The sequence below is a fragment of the Chiloscyllium plagiosum genome, unplaced genomic scaffold, assembly GCF_037043375.1.
Source record: "Chiloscyllium plagiosum isolate Xiang-an unplaced genomic scaffold, Cpla_swu_hap1 HiC_scaffold_46, whole genome shotgun sequence".
NCBI lineage: Eukaryota > Metazoa > Chordata > Chondrichthyes > Orectolobiformes > Hemiscylliidae > Chiloscyllium > Chiloscyllium plagiosum.
Window position 1 is genome coordinate 49,357,117 of NW_028270184.1, and position 9,408 is coordinate 49,366,524.

General features: G+C 44.1%; 1 pseudogene; it reads left to right on the plus strand.

The window, feature by feature from the left end:
* Positions 1–4,399: 4,399 nt before the first annotated feature.
* LOC148136344 (uncharacterized) lies at positions 4,400–8,076 on the plus strand (annotated as a pseudogene).
* Positions 8,077–9,408: the final 1,332 nt, after the last annotated feature.

Consider the following 9,408-nt stretch of genomic DNA (forward strand, 5'->3'; position numbering starts at 1 on the left):
CATATTTCCTATGCATCTCAATCGTCTGAAGGATGGACTTTATTAAATGCTTTACGAAAAAGCATGTAACAGAATCCATTACTCTAACCTCATCGTACACCTTTGTCATCTCCTCAAAACATTCAATCAAATCAGTAAGACATCACCTGCTCCACACAAATCCACGTTGTCTGTTCCTAATGAAGCTGTACATTTTTAAATGCAAATAAAAGCTGAATTTGTTTCTAATGGCTTCCCAGCCACTGATGAGAGACTCACCCGTTTGTAGATTCTTGGATTATCCTTATCTCCATTCTTATTTAGAAGAACATTTGATACTCGCCAGTCCTCCAGGCTCTCTGCAAAAGCGAATGAGGATGCAAGGATCTTCGTCAAAGTCCCAGCTATCTTCTCTCTTTCCTCTCTCAATAACTTGCGGTGGATACCTTGACGACTTATTGATCTTTATGCTCTTCAGGAGACCTAACACTTCTTTGTTAATTTCAAAATGCCTGCGTAAGTTGAATAAGGAGCTGAAATTGGCCTGTCGCAAAGATGTTACTACACTTGTTATGGGGGATTTCAACATGCAGGTAGACTGGGAGAATCAGGATGGTATTGGGCCTTAAGAAAGAGACTTTGTGGAGTGCCTCCTAGATGAATTCTTAGAACACCTGGTGCTGGAGCCGACCATGGAGAAGGCAATTCTGGATCTGGTATTGTGCAACGAACCAGAATTGATCAGGGACCTCGAAGTGAAGGATCCATTTGGAAGTAGTGAACATAATACAATAAGCTTCAATCTGCAATTTGAGAGGGAGAGGGTACAATCGGAAGTGACAATATTTCTGTTGAATAAAGGGAACTATGGAGCTATGAGGGAGGAGCTGGCCAACGTCCAATGGCGGAATACCTTAGCAGGGATGACAGTGGAGGAACAATGGCAGATATTTCTGTGTATTCTGCAGAAGATGCAGGATCAGTTCATTCCAAAAAGGAAGAAATATCCTAAGAGGAGGCATGGGTGGCCGTGGCTGACGAGGGAAGTTAAGAAACATATAAAGTTAAAAGAGGAAAAGTATAGCATAGCAAAGATAAGTGGGAAAACGGAGGACTGGGAAGCTTTTGAAGAACAACAGAGGATTACTAAGAAGGAAATACGCAGAGAAAATATGAGGTACGAAGGTAAACTGGCCAAAATTATAAAGGAGGATAGTAAAAGCTTTTTTATGTATGTGAAAGGCAAAAAAAATGGTTAAGACTAAAGTTGGGCCCTTGAAGACAGAAACAGGGGAATAAATTACGGGGAACAAAGAAATGGCAGATGAATTGAATTGGTACTTCAGATCTGTGTTCACTGGGGAAGATACAAGCAATCTCCCTGAGGTAAAAGTGGCTGAAGGACCTGAACTTAAGGGAATTTATATTTGCCAGGAATTGGTGTTGGAGAGACTGTTAGGTCTGAAGGTTGATAAGTCCCCGGGGCCTGATGGTCGACATCCCAGGGTACTGAAGGAGATGGCTTGAGAAATCGTGGATGCGTTGGTGATTATTTTCCAGAGTTCGATAGATTCAGGATCAGTTCCTGCGGATTGGAGGGTGGCTAATGTTGTACCACTTTTTAAGAAAGATGGAAGAGAGAAAGCAGGAAATTATAGACCAGTCAGTCTGATCTCAATGTTGGGAAAGATGCTGGAGTCTATCATAAAGGATGAAATCACGACACATCTGGATAGTAGTAACAGGATAGGTCAGAGTCAGCATGGATTTTATGAAGGGGAAATCATGCTTGACTAATGTTCTGGAATTTCTTTGGGGTGTAAAACTGAAGATGGACGAGGGAGATCCAGTAGATGTAGGGTACCTGGATTTTCAGAAAGTTTTTGATAACATCCCACTTAGGAGGACTTTAGTGAGTAAAATTAGGGCGCATGATATTGGGGGCAAAGTACTGACTTGGATTGAAAAGTTGGTTGGCTGACAGGAAACAAAGAGTAGTGATAAATGGCTCCATTTTGGAATGGCAGGCAGTGACCAGTGGGGTACCGCAGGGATCAGTACTGGGACTGCAGCTTTTTACAATATATGTTTATGATATAGCAGATAGTATTAGTAGTAACATTAGCAAATTTGCTGATGATACAAAGCTGGATGGCAGGGTCAAATGTGATGAAGATGTTAGGAGATCACAGGGTGACATGAACAAGTTAGGAAAGTGGTCAGATGCATGGCAGATTCAGATTAATGTGTATAAATGTATGGTTATCCACTTTGGTGGCAAGAACAGGAAGGCAGATTACTACCTAAATGGAATCAATTTCGGTTAAGGGACAGTACAAAGAGATCTGGGTGTTCTTGTACACCAGTCAATGAAGGTAAGCATGCAGGTACAGCAGGTAGTGAAGAAGGCTAATAGCATGCTGGCCTTCATAACAAGAGGAATTGAGTATAGAACCAAAGGGGTTCTTCTGCAGCTGTACAGGGCCCTGGTGAGACCACACCTGGAGGATTATGTGCAGTTCTGGTCTCCAAATTTGAGGAAAGACATTCTGGCTATTGAGGGAGTGCAGCGTAGGTTCACGAGGTCAATTCCTGGAATGGCAGAACTATCTTACACTGATAGACATGAGTGACTAGGCTTCTATACCCTTGAGTTTAGAATACTGAGGGGGATCTGATTGAGACATGAAAGATTATTAAAGGATTGGGCACTCTGGAGGCAGGAAACATGTTTCCGCTGATGGGCAAGAGGACACAGCTTAAAAATACGGGGTAGACCATTTAGGACAGAGATGAGGGGAAATCTCTTCACCCAGAGAGTGGTGGCTGTGTGGAATGCTCTGGCCCAGAGGGCAGTGGAGGCCTAATCTCTGGATTAATTTAAGAAAGAGTTGGGTAGAGCTCTCAAGGATTGTGGAATCAAGGGTTATGGAGATAAGGCAGGAACAGGATACTGATTAAGAATGATCAGCCATGATCATATTGAATGGTGGGCAGAATGGCCTACTCCTGCAACTATTGTCTATTGTCTATTGCATATCAGCATGCTCCACACTAATATCACTATCCTCTGTATCTTCTCCTGAGTGAAATCCCATGTAAAGTAAGCGTTCATGATCTCACTCCATCCTATGCCTCCAATCACATATTTCCTGTGTTATCGTTGAGTGTTCCTACCTTCTTCCGAGTCATAATTTATTGCATGCGCACATAATGCATTGTGATTCTCTTTAACCATGATAGCTGAAGTCATTTCATCGTACGTTTTTCCTCTCCTAATACACTGCTTGAGTTCTTTCCTTTTTTTTATTCCTCATGGACCGTGCCCAAATGTAGCTTCCTAAAACTTTACATATACTTCTTTTTTTCTTGTCTTTGACTATCTATTATTGTGCAAGTGTCTGTAGCCTTGTCCTTCTCCCTTCCTGGAGCATGCCATTCTTAACATTCACCCCCTGGGAACTCCACTCTAAACTTTCCTCTGTCAGGAAACAGTATTTTTCCTACCACTCAGTCAATGTTATCTCTATGTTGCACTGCCCCTTGTTCCGTCACCGATAACTTTGCTCACGTCTGTTGCGTGGTACCTTCAGGAAATCCCTGTAAACCCCATCAGCAGCATTGCTGCCATTAACCGCTTCTTTTATGGTTTATTGGTTTGTGAAAACCAAGGCATTGAGGTGGAAGCGCCAAATGCGAAAGGGGACCTCCAGAGGAAAAAACAAGTCAAAAGGGAAAAACAAAAAAATGGTGCCACGAGAGGAAGAGAAAGATAGACAGACACACAGACAGACAGACAGAGAGAGAGAGAGAGAGAGAGAGAGAGCTGAACAATTATCCAGTTACACTAAAAATGGTCTCCAGCAAGAGCAAACAAAAGGAGATTCCACACGGGACTTGGAATGGCCAATCAAACATAAAATACGTGCTAAATAGTTACGACCCAGAGTCTGTAAAGCAGTTAGAATTGTGGATTAAAGAATGTGGTTTTCCGGAGGGAAAAAGTATTATTAAAAGACAGCTTTATATATTGAGGTCGTGGTTGGAGGAGAGACAGAAGGAGAAAAGAAGGGAAAAATAGAACCTGTGAATTGCATTGCTTATAACATGTGGAAGACTGAGGCTGATATCAGAGAAAGGAAATCTCATGTAAAGGATGGATCAACTACATCTAGAATCACCAGCGCACATGCAGACGCGCATGGCAAACAACCGAATGAAGCTGTACAGTGTCTTAAGTGTGTTTCAGATCCTGACCTTGATGACTGCCCTCCGAGACCTGCAGCCCCCACCTCCGAGATCCGCCTGGCGAAAGTTCCACTTCAGCGGCCGCTGCCTCAGGGTCTGCTGGATCACCGATTGCACACATACCCACAAACAATTGAAGCAAGAAGCCTAAAAGAAGGACGACCACTCCAAGATGGAAAGGTCTCCAAGGCCTGTTCACAATCACCACCCGACGGATGATGAGTCAGCCAGTGAGGGTACTGGCGCAGGATCATCGAACCAGGTAGTTCTGCAAGCCCCAGTGGTTGAAGTTGCAGGTCCAGAAGGGTGTCCAGTGTTTGTCAGCCGGCGATGGACCATGAAAGATATGGAAAGTGCCTTTGGGCAGTTGCCTGACCCACGCGAGTTTGGAGGTAATAAGTTCACCGAAGGAGTGACAAGGTTCTGTAATGAGTTCTGTCCCATGTCGCATGAGATGAGACTTCTCCTGGGATGAAAACTAGGTGCCGACGACACCAAAATCAAGTATACCTGGCCAACTGCAAATGTCAATGCCAGAGTAGCCAACCCGCAAGCAGAGTGGAATGGAGACTTTAATGCTTTTGTTGCAGCGCTGGCAGCCGCCTGTAGGGAGGTATTCCCAGTGCGAATGGACAAGAGCAAAATAGCAATGTGTAAACAGCGGGAAGATGAGACCGTGCCCCAGTACCTTACACCCATAATGCCCATAGTGGACTGAGATCATGCGACAACATAATGGCAGCAGAAATCACGGCGTATGAGGCACACCTGAAGAACAGCTTCATCAATGGAATGAAGGACGAAATAACGAAAAAGGTCAAAGACACATGTATTACCGGGGAGACAGGAAAGCTGAATTTGTTAGAACAACATGCGATACATGCTGAAAAATTGCTTACCCAAGAGAAGGATAAGCGGAAACTAAAGACAGAACAGCAAGCACATAAAGCTCAGCTTCCTGTGATGCAAATGGTCACCCAAGCGTTGGAGGGAGGTGCTGCACGAAGAGAGAAAGGCAGAGGTGGAAGTCACGGAAGAAGAAGAGATCATGGAAGTGGTCGCAGAAGAGGCGTGGACAGACGTAGATCTGGTGGGTGTTTTGTTTGTGGACCAATGACCACTGGGTGAGGCAGTGCCCGCAGAGACAGTCCCAATCAGCCCTGGAGGCTGGACAGCAGGGTGATTGACAGGGGAAGGTTGAGGTGCTGGTGGGCAGCCCACAAGGTACAGGTAAGCCTCTTTCCTTTATGCTTGGCAACAAAGACTCGCTTATTCTAATCTCTTCTACGAACCTTATGGGCACTAAGACATATCACACCTCTTCGTTGAACGCTGAGATTGCGAAGTGTGGACAGAATGTCCAATATCACGGTGATGCATATAAGTTAATGCCCACCTCTATGTTATATGTGGAAGGTACATTAGTTAACTTTTTGATAGATACAGGGGAAACATACTCAGTCCTTAAATTAAGCCAGTTTACACAATAAGATGAGTGAAAGGTTCCTGAACACAATGGGTGCATCAGGATTCGTGGTGATGGAGAGATTTTCCGCACTCATTTTGTGCTAAACTAGTTACAGGGAAACAGTTCAATTCTCCTTCTTGTTATCGGAATTTTGTCCTTTAAATCTGATGGCTCGGGACCTCATAAGGAGACTGGGTTGGACTTGCTCAGTACTCCGACGGGCTTGCACGAGATTCAGAAGGACGATTAACTAGTGCAGACTGTAAAATATAACCCACGACCCCTGATGCATGTTTATGAGTGGTGATTAATCCAGAAAGCGAAAAGTTTCAGTGAGCGATTCCCTCACCCTGAAAGCAAACAACCGTGTCAATCCTATTAACACCGATTTTCTTGCTGGAGATATGTTGCACTGAACAGCACACATACACCGTGACAGCCCTGACGAACCATATGAGAAGGATTTGTTCAGGAGATTGGTAAAACCAGATCACTTGTTATTGTGCGAATTTTATTGTAGTGATCACAGATGTGCAGTCAGTGTGAACTTATCTGAGGTATTTGTAACAGGAAACAGACCCTATTATTTGATGTGGAAGGCTCCGCTCCTCGTGTATCACTGGCGAAGGCATCCATTGATAAGTAGCAGAATTTGGGACCATGGGTGCTAAAGGCACAAATAAGGAGAGGTTGTGTCTTCAGGGACGATGTGGGTATCTGGTTCAATGCAGATATGCGGACATATACGAAGAAACTAAATTGGCTAACTCAGCCAGATAGGACAATCCAGGTAACCCCCGCTAGCCATGAAAAGTCTAGGGGGATAGCCTGACGTTTGCCTAAGAGAGCGGTCTCTGACCCAAGATTAAAAATGGTCCCTACTGAGTTGTAGGCAAAGGGCAAACATGATGTGGGGCTCATAAAGGGCTGTGAGCCCATACGGATAACACCGAAGTCTGGGAATCGTCTTTGCACAGCACAATACCCGTTAAAACCCGAAACCATAGAAGGAATTACTCTAGTCTTTGAATCCCTCTTGTGAAAACTCAACGGTGAGAACCCCCATTTTTCCAGTCAAAAAGGCAAACATCCCCGGTGAACCAGAGCAGTGGAGGTTTGTTAAAGACATGTAGGCAGCCAATACCGCGGTTGTTCCGCGCGCCCCACATGTCCCCAACACCTACACTTTATTGGCCCAAATTCCACGGGCAGAAAATGGTTCTCTGTTGTGGATTTAGCAAATGCCTTGAGCTCTGCAGTCTGATCCCCGGGGCTAGACTGAAGACGGACTGTGGCCCAGAATACTGCTTCTGTATGGACCTTGGAGAGTAGTTGCAGCGCTGCTAGTTGTACTGTTACGTTGTTTGTCTTTGTGTGACTTGTTTTGTCTATTTGTTTACAGATGATTGTTTACGATTCTGGGTTGAGGTGAAGGGTTTGTGAGTATCTATGGGACTGACTGAAGTGCCGGCCCCGGGACAGGTCAATCCTTTACCGTTGTGCAGACCGGACCCCGTGCTTTTGCCCCCTCAGGGGCTATCGTGAAACAGGCAGCACACCCCCAATCCCAAAAACCTTTTGAACATTTACAGTTGGATTTCATTGAACTAACGCCCAGCGAAGGGAAAATATATTGTCTGGTATTAGTTGATATGTTTTACAAATGGGTGGAAGCGTTCCCCACGTTTAAACAGGATGCCAGTGCAGTACCCAAAGCCTTGCTTACTGAGATAATACCGAGATGGGGCATCCCGAAAATTCTAAGTAGGGCACCATTTTTCAATAATGCCCTACAGCAGATCAGTGATTATTTGGGAATAAACATGAGACAACTCTGTGCCTACCACCCAGGGAGCGGTGGGGCAGTGGAAAGAGAAAACGCTACCTTAAAACAAATTGACAAAATGTTGTGAGTAACTAGCGGTGACATGTACAAAGGCATGTCCGATTGTGCTAATGTACATGAGATCAAGGAGGAGAGGAAGAGCTAATTTTAGCACGTTTGTGATTTTGTTTGGTCGAACACTAAACACAGGAATTGGCCCAAGACCGAAGATAACAAGCCACTGTCAGGATGAGATGTTGTGTTACAGTATAAAAATCATTACACTTTTGTCTGAAATACAAAGTCAAGTCAAAGCAGCACTACCCCAACCAGCAGCAGGGAAGCTGCATGATCTAGAACCTGGAGACTGGTTAGTTGTGAAAGACTTCAGGAGGAAAATACCTGGAAGGCGAAGAGATGGCTGAGACCGTTTCAAGTGCTCCTCACAACACAGACAGCAGTTAAGATCGCAGCAAGAGCCACGTGGCTACACGCCAAACATTGGATGTGTGTAGCTGTGTCTGAGCAGACATCGGACAGCACCAGAACCAATTAAGTGCAAGCAGAGATTAGAAGCCTCATACGAATATGGGGCTGCCCCAGCTCACACTTTTAGCAAGTGCCCTGGTAGGACTATTCGTAAGGGAATGGCTTTTGCGTGGACCCCACCCTACCATGTCTTTGACGAGTGTGATGTGTGAACATGGGCTGTGAACGGAGCACACCAGGGCAAGTGGCGATACCACTACAATGCAGTATTTCGGGTCAGTGGTGTCTGAGGAAAAGGCCTGGAGTTTTCTAAACGTTTTCTGACGGATAGCTATTCTGGCTCTGTATTCTTTGTTGTTGCTTCAGTTATCATTGTTGTCATAAAATGACAAAAAGGGGGAAAATGTAATGGAAAACTTTCATTTACTGTGAAATTTAAACAGAATGCTTTTCTTTAAACCAATACTGTACTGAGTTTTGTAAACGATGCTTTGATGAAGGTTTGCCGTTAGCTTATCTCTGTTTGAATTCTGTAAACTTTCGACTCAATCTTGCGATAGTTGATCTAAGTGAAGTCTGACGAACTGTTATGTCTAGGACCGTGGATGAGAGGATAACAACTTGAGTTTCCTCAGTATTTGCCCTTGAGACTGTGATAAGAAACTCTACAAGGCAGGCGTCTTTATATTGTTTCGGTATTCTTTGCATTGAGGCATCTGACTTAGTTTAATGAGTCAAAAATCCTGCAGAATTTTTAATTAAGATCATTTCTTTGCTCTTGCTAATTAGTGAGACAAGTCGATTTAATTTCCACGACAAGGTCAAATACTTTTCATCATTATGTAAATCATTTGGATTTGAACACAGGAAGTATAGTTACTAAGTTTGCAGATTATATAAAATTGGAGTTGTCGTCGATAGCGAAGGCAATCAGAGTAGGATGGGTTCTTGATCAGAAAGGCCAATGGGCTGAGATGTGAAAGATGGGGTTTAGTTTAGGTAAATGTCAGGTGCTGCATTTTGGAAAGGCAAATCAGGGCAGGAATTATATATTTAATATTAAGGTTCTGGGCAGTGCTGCTGAACAGAGTGCTTAGAGTGCAGGTTCATAGTTCATACAAGGTATCTGGATGGATACATGTGAAGGATTGTTTCGAGCAATATGGGCGAATTTCTGGCAACTCTATGAGGTTACGATATCTGGTCGTCATGGACGAATTGGACCGAAGGGTCTCTTCCAGTACTGTACACTTCTATGACTCGTTGACTATATCTGACTGTCTTGAAAAATCTCCTGGGAAATTTTCTTAGCGACGGATCAAAGTAAGTAGCCTCATAATTGGTCAAAATACCATATTGAAAACTGAGAATGTAATCTTCCAACGTGAGGGACAGGGTT